General features: G+C 50.8%; 1 long non-coding RNA gene across 1 annotated transcript in view; it reads right to left on the bottom strand.

The window, feature by feature from the left end:
• Nucleotides 1–16,963, bottom strand: part of LOC141937094 (uncharacterized) — a 786,032-nt gene that overhangs the window by 239,156 nt on the left and 529,913 nt on the right. The gene's annotated exons all lie outside the window — the stretch shown is intronic.

The raw sequence follows: 16,963 nt of genomic DNA, 5'->3' as shown, positions 1-16,963 counted from the left end.
CTGCAGCTGAAAGCCCCATCCCCAGAGAGTCTGAAAACAGGAGCAGCAGCAGCAGGGGCAGGTGGAGAACAAAGGAGCAATGCCCCAATGCTTCTGCCAAGGGAGGCAAGGCCAGGGAGGGACTGATGGGCACTTTGGAGAGTCTCCTCTGCTGCAGCTCTGGCTGCAGGGGACACAGCTCCTGCCCTGGAGCCTGGAGCTTGGAGGGCAGAGGGTCTGCTGAGTGGGGGTGGAGACCAGGGGGACTTGTTGGGTTAAAAGAACTTTCACTGAAGGGCTAATAGGGCAGTGCCCAAATACCACCCCCTCTCTGAGCCATTGCTCTCAGCCAGTTTCTCTCACTCCCTGCCAAAGCCTCTGGTGCCTGGAGCTCTCCCTGCCTGGAGCCATATCTATTTCTCTTTATCTCCTCCCTGTCAGTGCTCACAGACCCCATCCCACCTGCTGTGTGCTCAGGTCTGCCCTACAGACACCTCCTGGCATCAGAACCCTGCCCAGGGGCATCTCTGTGTGTGCATAGGCTCAGGAGAGTCTCAGACAACTGTAAACAAGAACTGGGGTCTTAGAGCCTGGTCCAGAAAGGAGAAATAAATTCCCATCTTGCACTGCCCACCCAGCAAAACAAAAGGACACTTACCGTGTTAAGTCCTGTGAAGATTTCTCCTCCTTTGACCTCTGAGTCATCCTCCCACACCCATCTGCCTTTTCCCTCTCTCTGCCCGGTTCCTCTGTCCTTGGAGCCTGCAGGCAGTGCCCTCAGCCCTGCTACGCTTTGCAGAGGAGCTGCTCCTGGGCAGAGCTGTCTCTCGGCAGTGCTGCCTACTTGCACTGAGCTCCCACCGTTCCAGGAGCCCAGCCCAGCTCCGCAGCAGAGGACCAGCCCAAAGCATTTTAAGGATCCCTCAGCTGGGTTTGGTGCTGAGTCCATGAAACTCAGACAGTGATAGGAAGATGAAGATGCCTGTCAAGAAGTCAAAGCCAGATGCAAACTACAAAGTTCCTTAGAGTGTTAATGGGTCCCACTGAGGACCATTACTGACACCCCGCCACCCCCCCACACACACCCCCCACGGGGCTTGTTAGAGCAGAAAACTCCAGAAAGAGATGACAGGTAAACAAAGGCCATGTAAAGGTTGAACAAAATCAGAGTAAAAATGGATGTGTAGCATTAAGTAAAAAGGCCAAGACCCCCAGAATCTGGGAAGGGAGATCCTGTCCCTCACACATAGCTCAGGGATATTCCTGGGGCAGTGTGATATGTGGATGGGCAATGCTAAGGGAAGGACTATGGTCCAACACCTCCCAGGCTCTCGGGTGGGGAAGGGGAGGCCATGAGACCCAGTGCTGTGAGGGGAAGGTGCTTCCTCATCAGCATCAGTGGCAGAGACAACAGCCAGAGCCAAGGGCAGAAAGAGCTCATCTCTGCTGGGGGATTTTCAGACTTTCATCATCCTTCTATCATCTCCACCACAGGCTGTCCCACTGTGTCCCCACCTGCTCCTCTTTCTCTGCAGGCTGTAGATGTCCACCCAGCTATCACACCTTGCTCTCACCTCAGCATCTCCCTACCTTTACTGATATCTCTCCATTCTCCCTGGCTGCTCTTGAAACACAAAGTCTGGGGCTGCTCCAGTCTCCCTCTGGGTGACTTGTTAGATGACAGCACTTCCCTTCGAGTGACATTTCTATGTCCAGTCTGGGTCTCCCCTGCTGTACTTTGTGGCATTAGTTCTTTCTCATGCTGTATCTTACTACAAAGAAAAGCTCCATCATCTCTGAAATCCCCCCTCAGTCACTCTCAGGCTACTCCTATAGTGCCTGGAGCCTCCACACCACTGGGCCAAAGAACTCCAGATCACTCAGCCACTCCACACAGGTCATGGGCATGATTCCCGAACCCCACCGTGGCAGACCTTCACTCAACACTCTCCAGGTCCTCCCTACTTCTCCAAAATGGGGAGCCACACCCTGGCACACACCCATGTGTGTGGGGCCACACCAGTGCTGAGTGGAGGGGGATGGTAACTCAGGTTGTCTGGGTGGTCCACACTCCTCCGAATGCAGCCCCATAGGCAGCTGCTGTTGTTCATCATGTCCATCCTCTCCTGGCTTGTAGGGCATCCCTTGTAGTGCCCAGGCCCTTTTCCTCAGAGTCGCTGCTCAGTTGGGTAGGTCCCAGCCTGTCCTGATGTAGGCCCATGCAGGCCTGGCCACTTCTCCCTGTAAAACTTCAAGTGACTTCCATCTGCCCAATCCCAGAGTTTTTCAAGGTTCCCCTGGACTGAAGCACAATTTAGTCAACTTTTTATTTTTGTGTATCTGGCTCATATTGATTGGGGTGTCTCTCACAAGAGAACATATGAGAAGTTGCAGAGCACTACAAATCCCCTCTCCTGGAGAAACTGTGCAGTCCTGGAGGTCAGGTACTGATAATGCCACGGTGCTGGACCCAGAGGGGAAGTTTCCCTTTATGGGAGAGGAGCAGGAGTGTGAGGAGCTCTGCCTGGGGATGATAATTCAGCTGAGAGCTGAAGGGTCATGGGCAGCACTGTGGTGGGTTGATGTCTTTTATGGACCCCCTGATGAGGAAGAGGAAGTAGATGAAGCCTTCTTCATCAACTGGAAGAAGCCCTGCTCCTCATAGCAGATCTAAACTTTCACAATATTACCTGAAGGGTCAACAAGCAAAGTGAAAGTCATCCAGGAGTTTTTGGAGTTCCTTGACAATATCTTCCAGACAAAGGTGACTGAGGTTCCAGTGAGGGGAGGTGTCCAGCAGGAAATCATACTTAAAAACAAAAAAGAAGTTGGTCAGGGATGTAGCAGTGAGGGGTGATAAAGCAGATTTGTGGCTCCTGAGAGAAGGGAAGAAGAGAAAGAGCAGGATGTTAGGAGAGCAGGCTTTGGCCTGCTGAGGAACCCGCTTGGAAGAATATCATTGGCTATGGTGTGAAGAGTTTCCCAAATTAAGAGACCCATCTTAATCAAAAGAGAGGAAGATCTTAGGTTCCACAGACATAGCCTGTGGTGACAGATTAAATACATGGCGGTGGACATTGGACAGGTACAAGTTTTAGAAACAGAACTAAAGGTTTTAGAAAGTGACCTCAAGAAATCTTGAACAGCAGCTCAGTTTCTGGCAGAGCAGCATATAGTCACATAAGTGACAATAAATGCAAGGCATTCCCTGCAGTCTGGGAACTCAAGAGTAAATCTTGGTCAAGATCCATAGATTTTACTGGGAAGGCCCAGGTTCCTGTGGGCTGGCACCAGGGATCCTGGTACCCTTGCCAGCAGATGCTTGGGGATGACCCACGGCTGAAGTGGCCATTGGGAACCCGAGAAGCTTGGCCCCGTTATTAGCAGGCACAGGAGCATCCATGAACACTCTTGGGTCATGTATGGTGAACGCAGACTGAATAACTGCAGAACAATTGACTTCAAGTGGCTGTGACAGAACCCATCAACTTGACCTACTCTGGGAAAATGTCACCTTCAAACTAGGGAAATTCAAGGGAATCAGGTGAAAAGACCCATCAGGTCAATCCCCATAGTAAGGGAAAAGAGTATTTATTATGCAGTAGATGCAGAAGGCAATAAGCATTGGATTGTGCCTCAGAATATTCAAGGACAATCTCATCAAGCTCATCCATGAGCTAAGGCAGTGACATGCACAATACAGGCTGGGTGATGCATGGATTGGGAGCAGCTTTGAGGAGAAGGACTTGGGGGTACTAGTGGATCGTAACCTGACTGTGAGCCAGCAATGTGTGCTCACAGACCAGAAAGACAACCGTACCCTGGGCTGCATCAAGAGAAGTGTGGCCAGCAGGTCGAGAGAGAGGATTCTCCCCCTCTACTCCACTCTTGTGAGTCCCCACCCACAGTACTGTGTCAAGCTCTGGGGCGCCCAACATCAGAAGGGCACAGACCTGCCGAGCTGGTCCAGAGGATGCCACAACAATGATCATGGGACTGGAGCAACTCCCTTAGGAGGACAGGCTTAGAGAGTTGGGGCTGTTCAGCCTGGAGAAGAGAAGGCGGCCTTCCAGTACTTCAAGGGGGCCTAAATGAACACAGGGGAGGGACTCTTTATCAGGGATTGTAGGGATAGGATGAGGGGTAATGGATTTAAATGGAAAGAGGGGAGATTTAGATTAGATACAAGGAAGAAATTTTTTACTGTGAGGGTGGTGAGACACTGGAATATGTTGTCCAGAGAAGCTGTGGAAGCCCCCTCCCTGGAAGTTCTCCAGGCAACCTGCTCCAGTCTCTCAGCACTCTCATTGTAAAAAAATGTTTTTCTTACAACAAATATAAATCTACCCTGTTTCAGTTGAAATCTGTTGCCCCTTGTCCTGCTACTACACACCCTGGTAACCTCACTCTGTCTTTTTTGGCCTATGACCACCATGTTCTCATGTGCAAACACCTTGGAGAGTGCCCAGACAACTCCCAAGTTGGCAGCTGAAAGCCTTAAGCACATAAGCAACATAGAGAGGCTGAACACCCTGGGCATATTGGTGTGGAGACTTGGTACACTATGGGAATAGTCTGTGAGTGCTTGAAGAGAGGTTTTAGAGATGTTGGAGCTTTTATTCATAGTGGAAAAGAGCATGAGAAAAAAAAAATGCCTCAAAGTGTAGCTCGGGAATTCCAGACTGGACACAAGGAAAAGAAATTTCACTCCAAGGGCAGTGCTGCAGTGCAGTGTATCACTCAGTGGAGTCTGGATCAGCCCAAGGCTTTTTGTTTCAAGGAAGAGTCAGGGAGGATGGTGAGATATCAGTAAAGGAAGGCAGATGCTCAAGTGAGAGCAAGGTGAGACAGATGGGTGGGTGACTACAGCCTGTAGGGAAAGAGGCGCAGGTGATGCAACACCATAGGACAGCCTGTGGTGTAGATGACAGAGGGTTGTGGAAAAGCTGAAAGCCCCCAACCAAGTCAATCCCTTCCTGACTTTGGCCATGGCTGGTGTTTCTGCCACTGATGCCTATGAGGAGGCACAGTCCCCTGCAGCACTGGGGCCTCATTGACCCCTTGTCCCTACTCAGGAGCCTGGCAGGTGCACATCTCCATCGCCCACTGCCCCAGGAAGAGCCCTGAGCAATGTGTGAGGGACAAGATCTCCTGTCCCATAGTCTTGGGGTCATGGCTTGGCCCTTTGGTTAATGTGGTCAGGGCTTGGCCCTTTGCCTTCATGAAACACATGCAGGTTTCCTCAGCATCAGAGCCACCTTTCCTTTGCTTTTCCCTACCTGCCATCACTGCCTCCACATTTCTGCTCTAACTGGAGCCTGGGGAGGGTTTGTCAACAGTGTCCCTCAGTGGGACCCATTAAAGCCACAAGAAACTTTGGAGTTTGAATCTAACTTTGACTCCTTCAGAGATTTCTTCATCAGCTTCTGGGTGTCTGGGGTTCATGGACTTGGCACCAAACCCACCTGAAGGGTCATTAAAATTCCTTGGACTGGTCTTCTGCTGCAGAGCTGGGCCAGGCTCCTAGGACGGAGGGAGCTCAGGGCAAGTGGTCAGCGCTGCAGAGAGACAGCTCTGCCCAGGAGCAGCTCCTCTGCTAAGTGGAGTAGGGCTGAGGGCACTGCCTGCAGACACTGAGGGCAGAGGAGGCGGGCACAGAGAAGGGAAACGCAGATGGAAGTGGGAGGATGGTGAGAGCTCACTGGAGGAGAAATCTTCACAGGGATTGACACAGTAAGTCTCTGGGTGCAGGGCAATGCAGCTGCAGTTGGTGGAGGGATCTGGTGAAGCTGGTACAGCCGCCAGGAATCTCCCTCATGTCTAGAGGAGGAGGACATGCTCCAGAGCAGGGCTTCCCTGCTGCACTGTCAGAGGGACAGGCCATGGTGGCTGCCTTCTCCCAGGGATGGCTGCAGGGGTGTGCAGCCACGGGTACAGCCAGGGGTGCCCAGGGCTGTCCTTCAGAGCAGGGTCCCTGCAGCCCAGGGGCTGTGTGCTGGGGCAGGGACTCTGCCTCCTGCCAGGGTCAGCACTCAGCCTGCCTGGGGAGCTGCCCATGGCGCTGTGGGGAGAAGCTGTGGTGGGAAGGAGAGACCCCTGGCAGGGCAGGGTCCTTCTGCTGTGGAGAGGGTGCTGTGTGGGTCAGGGCTGCTCACTGCTCCAGATCACTCCTAGGACACTGGCAGAGGCAGCTTTTCAAGAAGCACATGAAGGCAGGGGCTACCTGGAAGGAAAGGTGCTTTCTGAAGTCTGTGCTTTCAGTTTCCTGCTGTAGTTGTGGGGTACAGTAATGCAGCTGTCAGTTTTGGACAACACAAGGACACTTCTACAGCATTACCCTGACAGAGCAGTAGGTATTTCAAGAACTTGTTAAAGTTCCTTCAAGCATTTATTTGCCTACAGAAAGTTCAGTCATCTCATCAGAGTTTTTCTGACCTGCTCCTTAGACCTGCAGAAACAGAGATGCCCCTGTGCAGAGCCCTGCTGACAGGAGAGGTCTGCAGGGCAGAGCTGAGCACACAGAGGGTGGGATGGGGGCTGTGAGCACTGACAGGGAGGAGATAAGAGGAAAGAGATACAGCTTTATGCAGGGAGAGCTCCAAGCACCAGAAGCATTGGCAGGGAATGAAACAGGCTGACAGCAATGGATGGGGCAGTTGGTAGGGTTTCAGCACTGCTATATTAGCCCTTCAGTGAAGGTACTTTTTACATAACAAGCCCCCATGGTCTTCTCCCCCACCCAGCAGACCCTCTGACCTCCAGGCCACAGGGTCCAGGGTAGGAGCTGCCTCCTCTGCAGCCAGAGCTGCAGCAGAGGAGACTCTCCAAAGTGCCCATCAGTCCCTCCCTGGCCTTGCCTCCCTTGGCAGAAGCATTGGGGCATTGCTCCTTTGTTCTCCACCTGCCCCTGCTGCTGCTGCTCCTGTTTTCAGGTTCTCTCTGGGGATGGGGCTTTCAGCTGCAGCTCAGCAACTGGCCCTGCAGGTCCTGCCATGCAGATGTGTCCATGGCAGCAAGGTGCCCAAGCCCCCTTCTAGCCTGTGAGTCTCTGGGTAATGCTGCCCATGGGTCAGGATTAAAGCTGAGTTTTTTTGCCATACCCCTGCTCTTCAAGGAATCAAAAAGCTCAGAGATCTTTACTGGGGAGGGGAGTTTTCAAGTGGGTTCCTCTGCTCTCAGCAGCATCCAATTTCCTTTCAAGGGAACAGCTGGCTGTGACCCTCCTGCAGACTCCAGAGGTGCAAGCCCAGGGCAGCTGAGAGCAAGTCTGATGGACAGCTTGTCTCTCCTCACTCTGCACTAAGGCTCTGCCCGTTTGCACCCCCGCACTCTCCATGGAGCACTTGTAGCGCAGCAGAAATGTCCAGGCTGTCTGCCTTCAGAACGCACTCCTAAGGTAGGACAGGGCAACAGGAGCAAAAGCAAGAAGAGCAAAGCCCCACAGCTCTGCTCTGCAGCTGGGGACACTGGGAGGGACAAGGCTGAAATCTCTTGGATTTCAGGAGTGGAGTTAACCAGCGATCACTGCGGGTTCCTCTCTGCCTATTGGGGCACAGCAGGACTGACTCCTGCAGAGCCCACAGCAGAATCCCTTGCTCCCCACTGCCCCCTCAGCCAGCAAACACCAGAGCTCCAGCCTGGGAGCTGCATGAAGGTTTTTATGGATGGACAGAGGCTGGGAGAGTGAGGGTTCTGTCAGAAGTGAAGCAAGTTTTGCCCAGAGATGTCAATCCTAAATTTTCACTGCCTTTTCTTCCATGTACAGCTGCCTATGTTCAGAGAAAGCAAATGTCCAACAGCAGCTCCATCACTGAGTTCCTCCTCCTTGTATTTGCAGACACACGGGATCTGCAGCTCTTGCATTTCTGGCTCTTCCTGGGCATCTTCCTGGCTGCTCTCCTGGGCAATGGCCTCATCATCACTGCCATCACCTGTGACCACCACCTGCACACCCCCATGCACTTCTTCCTCCTCAATCTCTCCTTCCTCAACCTGGGCTCCATCTCCACCACTCTCCCCAAAGCCATGGCCAATTTCCTTTAGGATATCAGGGATATCTCCTACTTAGAATGTGCTGTACAGGTCTTTTTTTTCTTTTCCTTTGCTACAGCAGTATTCTATCTTCTTACTGTCATGTCCTACGACTGTTATGTTGCCATCTGCAAACCCCTGCACTACGGGACCCTCCTGGGCAGCAGAGCTTGTGTCCGCATGGTAGCAGCTGCCTGGTGCTGTGGGTTGCTCAATGCTGTGTTGCACACAGCCATCACATTTTCACTACGATTCTGCAAGGGCAATGCCTTGGACCAGTTCTTCTGTGAAGTTCCCCAGATCCTCAAGCTCTCCCGCTCAGATTTAGACTACCTTAGGGAAGCTGGCCTTCTTACTGTTCTTGTCTTTTTTGCTTTTGTTTGTTTTGTTTTCATTGTGGTGTCCTATGTGCAGATCTTCAGGGCCGTTCTGAGGATCCCCTCTGAGCAGGGACGGCACAAAGTCTTTTCCACGTGCCTCCCTCACCTGGCCATGGTCTCCCTCTTTATCAGCACTGGGATGTTTACCTACCTCAAACCCTTCTCCATCTCCTCCCCATCCCTGGACATGGTGATGTCATTTCTGTACTCAGTGGCGCCTCCAGCAGTGAACCCCCTCATCTACAGCATGAGGAACCAGAAGATCAAGGATGCCCTGAGGAAACTGATGTCTGGATGATTTTCAAAAGCAATGAACTGCTTGGCATCTTCTGGGAATCACTCAGAATGTAACTCCTTACAGGCCAAGCACTTTTTTTTTGTTTGTTTTGTTTTGCTGGTTTTGATTGTGGGTTTGGGGTTTATTTGATTTGTTTTACTTTGCATAATGTTGTCCATAATGAAATTTCATTATTTGTGCCATTTTTAATTATGTATCTCTCCAAATTTTATGTTACCCAGAGTCTGTGCAAATAAGGAGCTGTGCCCTTTGTGTGTTTAAACAAAACAAAGAACGTTGCAGTGACTTGCCTGAGATCCTTCCTTTGAGACCTTCTCTCGAGCTACAGGAGCAGTGTCTGTTGCAGAGGTGGAGGGGAAAAGTGTCCTGCGACAGCAGCACTGCCAGGGAGAACCAGTGCTTGGTCTTCCCTGAGCTGCTCACTCTCCATTTCCACTCTCTTCTTCTCAGCCATTGTACTGGTATAAGGCCTGAGAGCTCTGGCATCTTGGTCACAGTCCTGCTGCATGGGAGTTCTCTTACCGCAGGCAGGGACAGGCAGTGGGCACTTCTGTGACAGAGCCAGCCTCCATAACAGCATTTCCCTAAAGCAAAGTGATCTTCTCAGGGCACTGCCTGAGGGCATAGGTCTTGTTCCAAAGCTGCTCTCAAGAAGGTGCCCAAGAAAGTGGCCTGCAGATGAAAACACCAGTGAGCAGCTGAACAGTGTGAGTGTGCAGGGTGGGGGCACGCAGCAGTGTCCTTGCACAGCCAGGCCTCCTGCGAGAGACCTGAAGGAGCAGCAGAGCAGGAGTGAGCTGTGCCCATGTTGGCTGGCCACCCTGGGGAAGCTGCCCCAAGACAATCATAATGGACTAGCCCCTCACAACCACCACTGGCCTCTCATCTCCACTTGGAGAGGTTCTTTGTACCTCCACACAGGGACACCGAAGGGCTAGGTCAGAAGCCCATGTTTGCATTGTAGGAAGAAGATGTAAGCACGCATATCATGTACATGAGGAGAGATGAACCCAAGTGAGCACAAATGCCATCAGCTATTCCTGGGGGTGCCATGAAGGCCTGTGGGACCAACAGTGTCTTGAGATCAATTCACGTTGAGAGTAATGTCCCCTGGGAGACCACCTGAACGCAGCACTGGGATGTGTTTCCTTGAACCGAGGTCACTGTGTCCATTCTTCATGCCTTGGGGCATCTCAGACCTGTACAGAGCAGGGAGATCACTGCAGGGCTGAGGTGCCTCCCAGCCTCTGGGGGTGGCAGCAGGAGATCAGAGCGGCACTATGACTCCTGCACTGCACTGTCTCTGCATGTGCAAGGGAAGGACTCCTGTCCCTGAATGTCCCTGTGTGTATGATGAGTGCACGAGGCCAGCTGAGTAGTGGGCACCTGACAGAGCCCTGAGACTTCTGTGTGTGACTCCAGGAACAACCCCCACCATCCCTATGAGATTTATCTCACCTTGCCTTGGACAGGGTCATTACAAAAGCCTCTGTGTTCTCCATCACCCTTCCTTGGCTGTCCGGCCTGGTCCTTCAAATGCAGAGTATGAAAGAAGCTCACCTGTGGAGCATCTCGCCTGGGCAGTCAGAAGTAATCCTGCAAACATGATCGACATTGCCCTTTAGAAGAAGTCATCTCACCTTTCAGAAGGGACAGAGCACATCTAGGGGGAAAAAATGCACTCAGGGACACACATACCTTCATCTTTCACCTCTCTGAACTTCCTTTCTGATTTATTTAACCAACTAACAAAGAAACAAATGTTCTTCCTCACTGGAATCACCTCTGCTCACAGTAATGTTAGTACTATTTTGGACACCTTTTGCATGTGCTGTGTTTCCCACTGGTGGCCACATGCAAAGATCAGTACTGGGCTGTGTGCCACCCCCTTCTCGCTGCAAGATTTCCAGACTGGAAGGTCAGTCCTGAGAAGGCAGCTGTACCTTCACTAAGGGTATTTATGTCATCTACAGCAATCACTTCATTCTTGTCACAGATAGAGTTCTGTGGCCCCAGTGGAGTGGGACACCTCTTCTGTGATTTCAGTGGAGCTCTCCTGCAGTGACACTGTGACATTCATGGTGTTTGCTTCCATAACCTTCTTCTTAGATCCAGTCTGCCCTTCCTGTTCACATGGGCATCCTGTCTGTGCATCAGAGCTGCCAGCCTTGGGCAGCTCTGCCATCCAGCGTTGGCAGACAGAAGGTCTTGTCCAGCTGCTCCTCTCACCTCACTAGTGTCAATGTTTCTATGACACCCTCATCCTTGTCTGTGTGATGCCCAGAACAGCCCTCCTGATGTAGTCTGACAAATCCCTTTTTCTACACCATCCTCCGGCCACTGCTCAATACCCTCATCTACAACCTGTGGACCAGAGATTTTGGGTGGGGGGCAAGGAAGGAACTGAGAAAAATTCACAGGAAAGCTATGAGCTGCACAGAGACCCTATCAGAGCGGTGGGCCTGTGAAAGAAATCCTTTCTGCTTCTCTTGTGATGATGCCCAGAGGACCAGGGCAAGTGTGTGCTGTTTTGTGGGTATTCCTCTGGAAGTGTGTGATATTTAGAAGGCTTTGGGTGTGGGAAAAGGCAGAGAGGTGGTGGTGGAGCTGACTGGCATTATTGTGAGACTTCCTCTCTCAAATATCTCAGAAAAGCCAGAGCAATCAGGGAAGTTCCATGGTACTCAGAAAAGGCAAATACCAAACCTCACCTAAGAAGGGCAAGAAAAGAGTTTGTGAGAATTACAGGCGGGCCACCTTCACCTCAGTCCCTGGGAAGGTGATGGGGAAAGTCCTCCTGCAGCCAACTCCAAGCACTTGAAGGAAAAGAAGATTGCTGAATGTGTATGGGAGGGTAAAGTAGGCAATGTTGTGTACCTGGACCTTAACAAGGCCTTAGACATGGTCTCCCATGGTCTTCTTATACCCATATTGGTGATACCTGGACTGAAGAAGTGGACAATGAGGTGGGTGGGTGTTTGACTGGATGATCAGGCCCAGATGTCATCAGTGGTAAGGAGTCTTCCTGGCAAACAGTCACTAGTGACATTCCTCAGTGATCAGCACTTGGGCCAACTTGGGCAGAGTACCTGAGGGGTGTTGGAGGACATTATCTGCCTCCAGAACTGCTGTGGTGGCTGAGCAGGGGCCTCTCCAGCACAGCAGCACATTGTGTCCCATTGGATGCTGGCTGCCAGGTCACTTCTGCCTGGCCAGCAGTGGGGAGACAGGCACTTGGAGGTCTTGAAAGCCATTACAAAGCTTCTCTCCTCAAGATGAAAGATTTGGGGAGGGCAGGGAAATCTGGGACAAGAGAGATGGGAGATTTGGGGGAGGGAAGAGGGGTTTGTCCAACAGAGGGAAAAGATTTTGAAGAGGAAAGACGTGTTCAGGTAATTTTGATGCCACTGCAACCCTTACCGTGAAAACATTCATGTTAGGAGGTTACCGTTTTTCTATCCAGTAACCTTAAGTCCTAAACCTATTCCTAAATTACACCCTTCACCCTGACAAGAATCCACTGCTCTAGACCTTAACCTGAATCTTTACCTCTAAAGCGCAAACTCACACCTCCTTACTCTTACTCTTACCCTATCGGTCACCCTAATCCCTAGTCCATACACCTAGCATCAGAATGCCAGCCTTAACCTTAGCCCTTAGCCCAGCCCTCAACAAATCCCTAACCCACAAAGCCAGCCCATACCTAAACACTAAACAGACACCCTCAGCAGAGCACCAAACCCTCCCCATAAGTCTTTGCCTAATACTTAACCCTGAAAGGTGAGCTTTATTCCTTAAACTTTAACCTGAAGGTCTAACCCCCAAAGCTCTACTTTGCCATGTTTTAGTGCCCTCACCTTCAGCGTCTCTCCTAACCCTAATTTAGGGTGTTGGAAGAGGAGTGGGAGGTTCATGCAGATAATGAGCTGACAGGCGACAAGGAGGAGATGGGTGGGGATGCTCTGCTGAGGTCAGCTGTGCCTCAGGATCTCATGGGGCAGCCAGAGGGACAAGGCTGCCGTGAGGTCACTGCTGTCTCTGGAGCTGACAGGCCAACAGCAGGAACATGGCTGGGAAAGGGCCTGTGAGGTCACCCTCTCTGTGAAGTAGCTGATAGGTCAGCCCCTTGAGTCACGGCTGGGATATGTGCTTTTAGGCTCACATTTGCCAGGGCCTCTGACAGGTCAGCAGAAGGCTCGTGCCTGGCAAGGTGATTGTGAGAATCCCTTTCCCTGAGCACCTGGTCGTCCCATCCAGGAAGGGGGCTTGGATATGGCTGTCATGTCACCTCCACCTGAGTACCTGAGGGGCAGCAGCAGCACACGGTGTGGTTGTGTCTATCCAAGAAGCTGAAAGTCCGGCAGCAGGCACGTGGCTTGGAAGATCATGGTGGGGTTACTTTTGTCTGGTCAGCTGGTGCAGCGAGTCTTGCAGATCCCGTCTGTAGAAGGGTTATTCCACTTTGCTCCTGTGATCACTTTCAGTATTTTCTTACAAAGAAAAAAATTCAAATCATCATTTCTACAGCCCCCAGCAGAGGCTGTTCACAGAGGAATTTCTTGTTGCAGTTTTAGATAAAGTTAAGGACCTGTAGTTGACTGTGGTGCCTGTGGGAGATTCCTGTAGACTTCTCTATTGCAATCCAGTTTATTCTGTAACCCAGGGATGTGCTCAGCACAAGACAGCCTGAAGGCCAAGTTGTGCATGGAGCACAGCCCAGCACAGCCCTGGGACTGCTCAAGTGCTTGTTATGTGGATCTCTAACTCCTCAATGTACAATGGTCTTCTGGTCAGGATCACTGAACCATGTGATGAAGGTTAGGAAAATGATGAGATCTGCTTTAGATAGCTAGAGGAAGCACTGCAATTTTAGGCCCTGATAATCCCTGGGGACTTTGAAGACCATGGACCTCTGCTAGAAGGCCTTGGTTGAAGGGAAGGTAGAAGGTAATCCCTGAACCAGCATGGTGGGAATGCTCTGCTGGGTAAGTTTTTCACAAGAAGACAAGGCCGAACTGGTGGAAGATGAGGAGGGCAGCTTTGGCAGCAGTGCGAGTGTGGTGCTAGGGTAGAGAACCCTGAGGGAAGTGAGCAAGGCAAATTATAGCAGTGCTGAGCAGAGAGGAAGGATCACCTCCAATAACCTGCTGGCAGTGCTGAGTCAAGGGGGATGAGAACTCCCTTGTCTGGTTGCCTACACTCCTCCTAATGCAGCCCAGGATGCCGTTGTCCACCTTTGCTTCAAAGGTGTGAAGCCAGGAGAGGACAAGACTTTGGGGAGACTTAACAGCAGCCTTCCCATACCTTCTTGGATATCACAAGAAATCCTCCCCGGGCCTAGTTTGGCTTCCTTTGTACCCTCATTTGGTGTTTTTGAGGTTTTCTCCATGGGGATTCCTACCTTGGTCAGCAGTTCCATTAAACCAGAACCTCCTTCTGTTATCTGCAGTGTACTCTAATTCCTGATACTATTATCTTGTCAGAGGCACCACAGATCTGGTGAGCCAACTGTACACACACATTAACCACTGGCAAAAGAGAGCTTCACTGCCAGGGGACCTTGAGAAACTCTGGGATTTGGCAATAAAAGACTCATGAAGTTTAACAAGGAGAAGATGCCAGCCCTTTCCTGGGGGCAGAATAACCCCATCTATGAGGGCAGGCTGGGACCTGAACAGCCCGGGACTGACCCTCATGAGAGGAAGGGCCTGGGCATTAAGAGGGATTCCATATGAGTCAGTGGTGCATGGTAACCATGAACAAGGACAGCTGCCTACAGGGCTGCATTAGGAGGAGTGTGGCAAACCAAACCAGGGCGTTATCATCCCCCTTGACTCAGCACTGGTGAGGCCACCTCTAGACTGGTGTGACTGGGGGAGAGGCTCCCTGTTCTGGAGGAATGGAGAGGAAATGGAGAAGCTCCAAAGGAGATCTGCCAGGGTGGGGTTTGGGGCCTTTGTGGAGAGGCTGAAGGACCTGGACTGCTTTAGCCTGGTGAACTGGAGGCTCAGGGCATTACAGCAGTCACCTCCACCTGCTTGAAGGAGAGTTTTCAAGGTAAGGGAGCTTTTCTTGGTAGTGGGAAGAGAAGGAAACCTCAACAAAGTGCAGCTTGGAAGGTTCAAATTGGAGTTGAGGAAAAAGAAATCTCAATCAAAGGGTGGCATTGTGGTGTAAGAGGTCACCCAGAGGGAGTCTGGATCAGCCTGTGGCTTTGTGTTTCAAGGAACAGCCAGTGAGTGTGGAGAGACATCAGTGAAGGTGTGGAGATGCCATGATGAGAGCTAGGTAGGAAAGAAAGATGGATGTCAACAGCCTGAAGGGGAAAAGACACATGAAGGGGACAGTAGAAGTAAACCTGCAGCAGAGACGGCTGAGGGCTCTGGAAGGGCTGAAAGGCCACACAAGGCGAAGCTCTTTATCCCCTTGGTCATGGCAGTTGCCTCTGCCGTGGAGGCCTAACAGGAAAAACCTTATTCTGAGGCTCTGGAATATATTTTCCTCCTCGCCCCTTCTTGGACAGGCCAGGATGTGTTGTGCAGTTTTCCTACACTTGGCATTGCTCACCCTCACACCCCCTGTCCCCAGGAAGAGCCCTGAGCCACACACGAGGGACAGGATCTGCCTTCCCCGGGCCTGAGGGTCAGGGCTTGGACTTTCTGCTTCATAAAACAAACCAAGGAGTTTTGCAGCATTAGAGCCACCTGCATGGTGTCTTTGGCTACCTGCAATCACAGCATCCAATTATCTGCTCTAACGAGTCCCTGGAGAGGCTTTGTCAGTAGTGGCCCTCAGTGGAGCCAATCAGTGCTTCAAGGTACTTTGGGATTGATTCTGACTTTGACTTCTTGAGTAGTTTGCTCAGTCTCCTCTCAGTATCTGAGGATCATGGACATGGGGCCAAACACACCATGGGGCTCATTAAAATACAGAATGTCCTAATGAGTCATTTCTCTTGCTGTAATTTTCTTCAAGTCTTCAAGACTTGTACAGCTAATTGAATTAATTTCATAGTGTAGCTAAGAATGATGATTTCAAAGTGCACCTAATAAATATTATTCTTTTTTTTAAAGAGCACATTATTTTACTTTGCAGGTTAGAGAAGAGGTGACAGCAGCATTCTCTGATTGATATTAATGCAGAGTATCTCCTCGGAAGTCTCCTGGTCAGTCCCTTGGGGTCCAACACAGTATGGACAATCTTTGTCCTCACCTCCCATCTCAGCATTTCTCTCATCAGCCGCCTGGGACTTGCATCATTTCTCCTTACATCAGATTTCTCCACTGATCTCTGCAGCTGGAGGTTACAGCTCCTTTGCACAATCTCCCACCTGCTCTCCCTAGAGAACTGGCTGCACACGGGCGCAGAAGGATTTCAGCTATTTTCAGGCAAGGAAAAGTCAAGCATAATCAAATTTCATATATAATAAAACACATTCCTCTCGCAGAACTTAACTACCAGCTGGCTCCGATGAGGTTGCCTTTCTACAAGGGGTAATCTCATGAGAAATATTTCAGGTTGGCAGATAGAAAAAGGTAGATACAAACATAATGAAAGAGTTGGCTAAGGAGACAATTAGTCTACTGAAAGACAGGCAAGCTTTTAACTGCCTGAAGTTCAAAGCAGCAGCTCGCAAGCTGAGAGGAATCTGAATGAACAAAAAGTAAGGGCATGAGAAAACTAACGGCTAATGGAAAGGCCCTTTTTCTAGAGAGTCTGCATCTGAAAAGATGACTTCAGAAATGGTCATTCTATCGGGACAGGTGAAAATACATAAAAGATTAAAGAAATTAGATACACCATATAACAGCAGAAAAGAGGCAATGAAGTTACAGGGGAAGACCAATATTTCTTTGGAAAATCCCTTTTGAAAGGTCACGGGATTGGGAGAGGTCTCTTGTGAGTGAGGACAAGCCAATGTTGCACCCACCTTTGAAAGAGGTCAGAAGTGCCACCCAGGGAACCACACAAGCTCTATTGGGTGAGGAGTGGCCCTTCAAATGAGTCCTCTTGGGTGACATTTCTGGGCATTTAAAAGAGAAGACTGTGTCCAAATGCCATCAGCATGGACTTCCCAAGGGTAGATCATGGCTCACCAACCTGATTGCCTTCATGGTGAAGTAACTGCATTTGTACGTGAGGGGAGAACAGTGGGTGTCATGTACCTCCACTTCAGCAAGACATTGGACGTGGTCTCCCTCAATATTCTCATACCCAAGTTAGGCCGTTACAATCTGGCTGGGTCATCAAAGAGATGGGTAAAACACCAGTTGGA

Source organism: Strix uralensis, chromosome 37, assembly GCF_047716275.1.
Source record: "Strix uralensis isolate ZFMK-TIS-50842 chromosome 37, bStrUra1, whole genome shotgun sequence".
NCBI lineage: Eukaryota > Metazoa > Chordata > Aves > Strigiformes > Strigidae > Strix > Strix uralensis.
The sequence above is the reverse complement of the archived record's forward strand: the minus strand, read 5'-3'. Positions and strand labels throughout refer to the sequence as shown.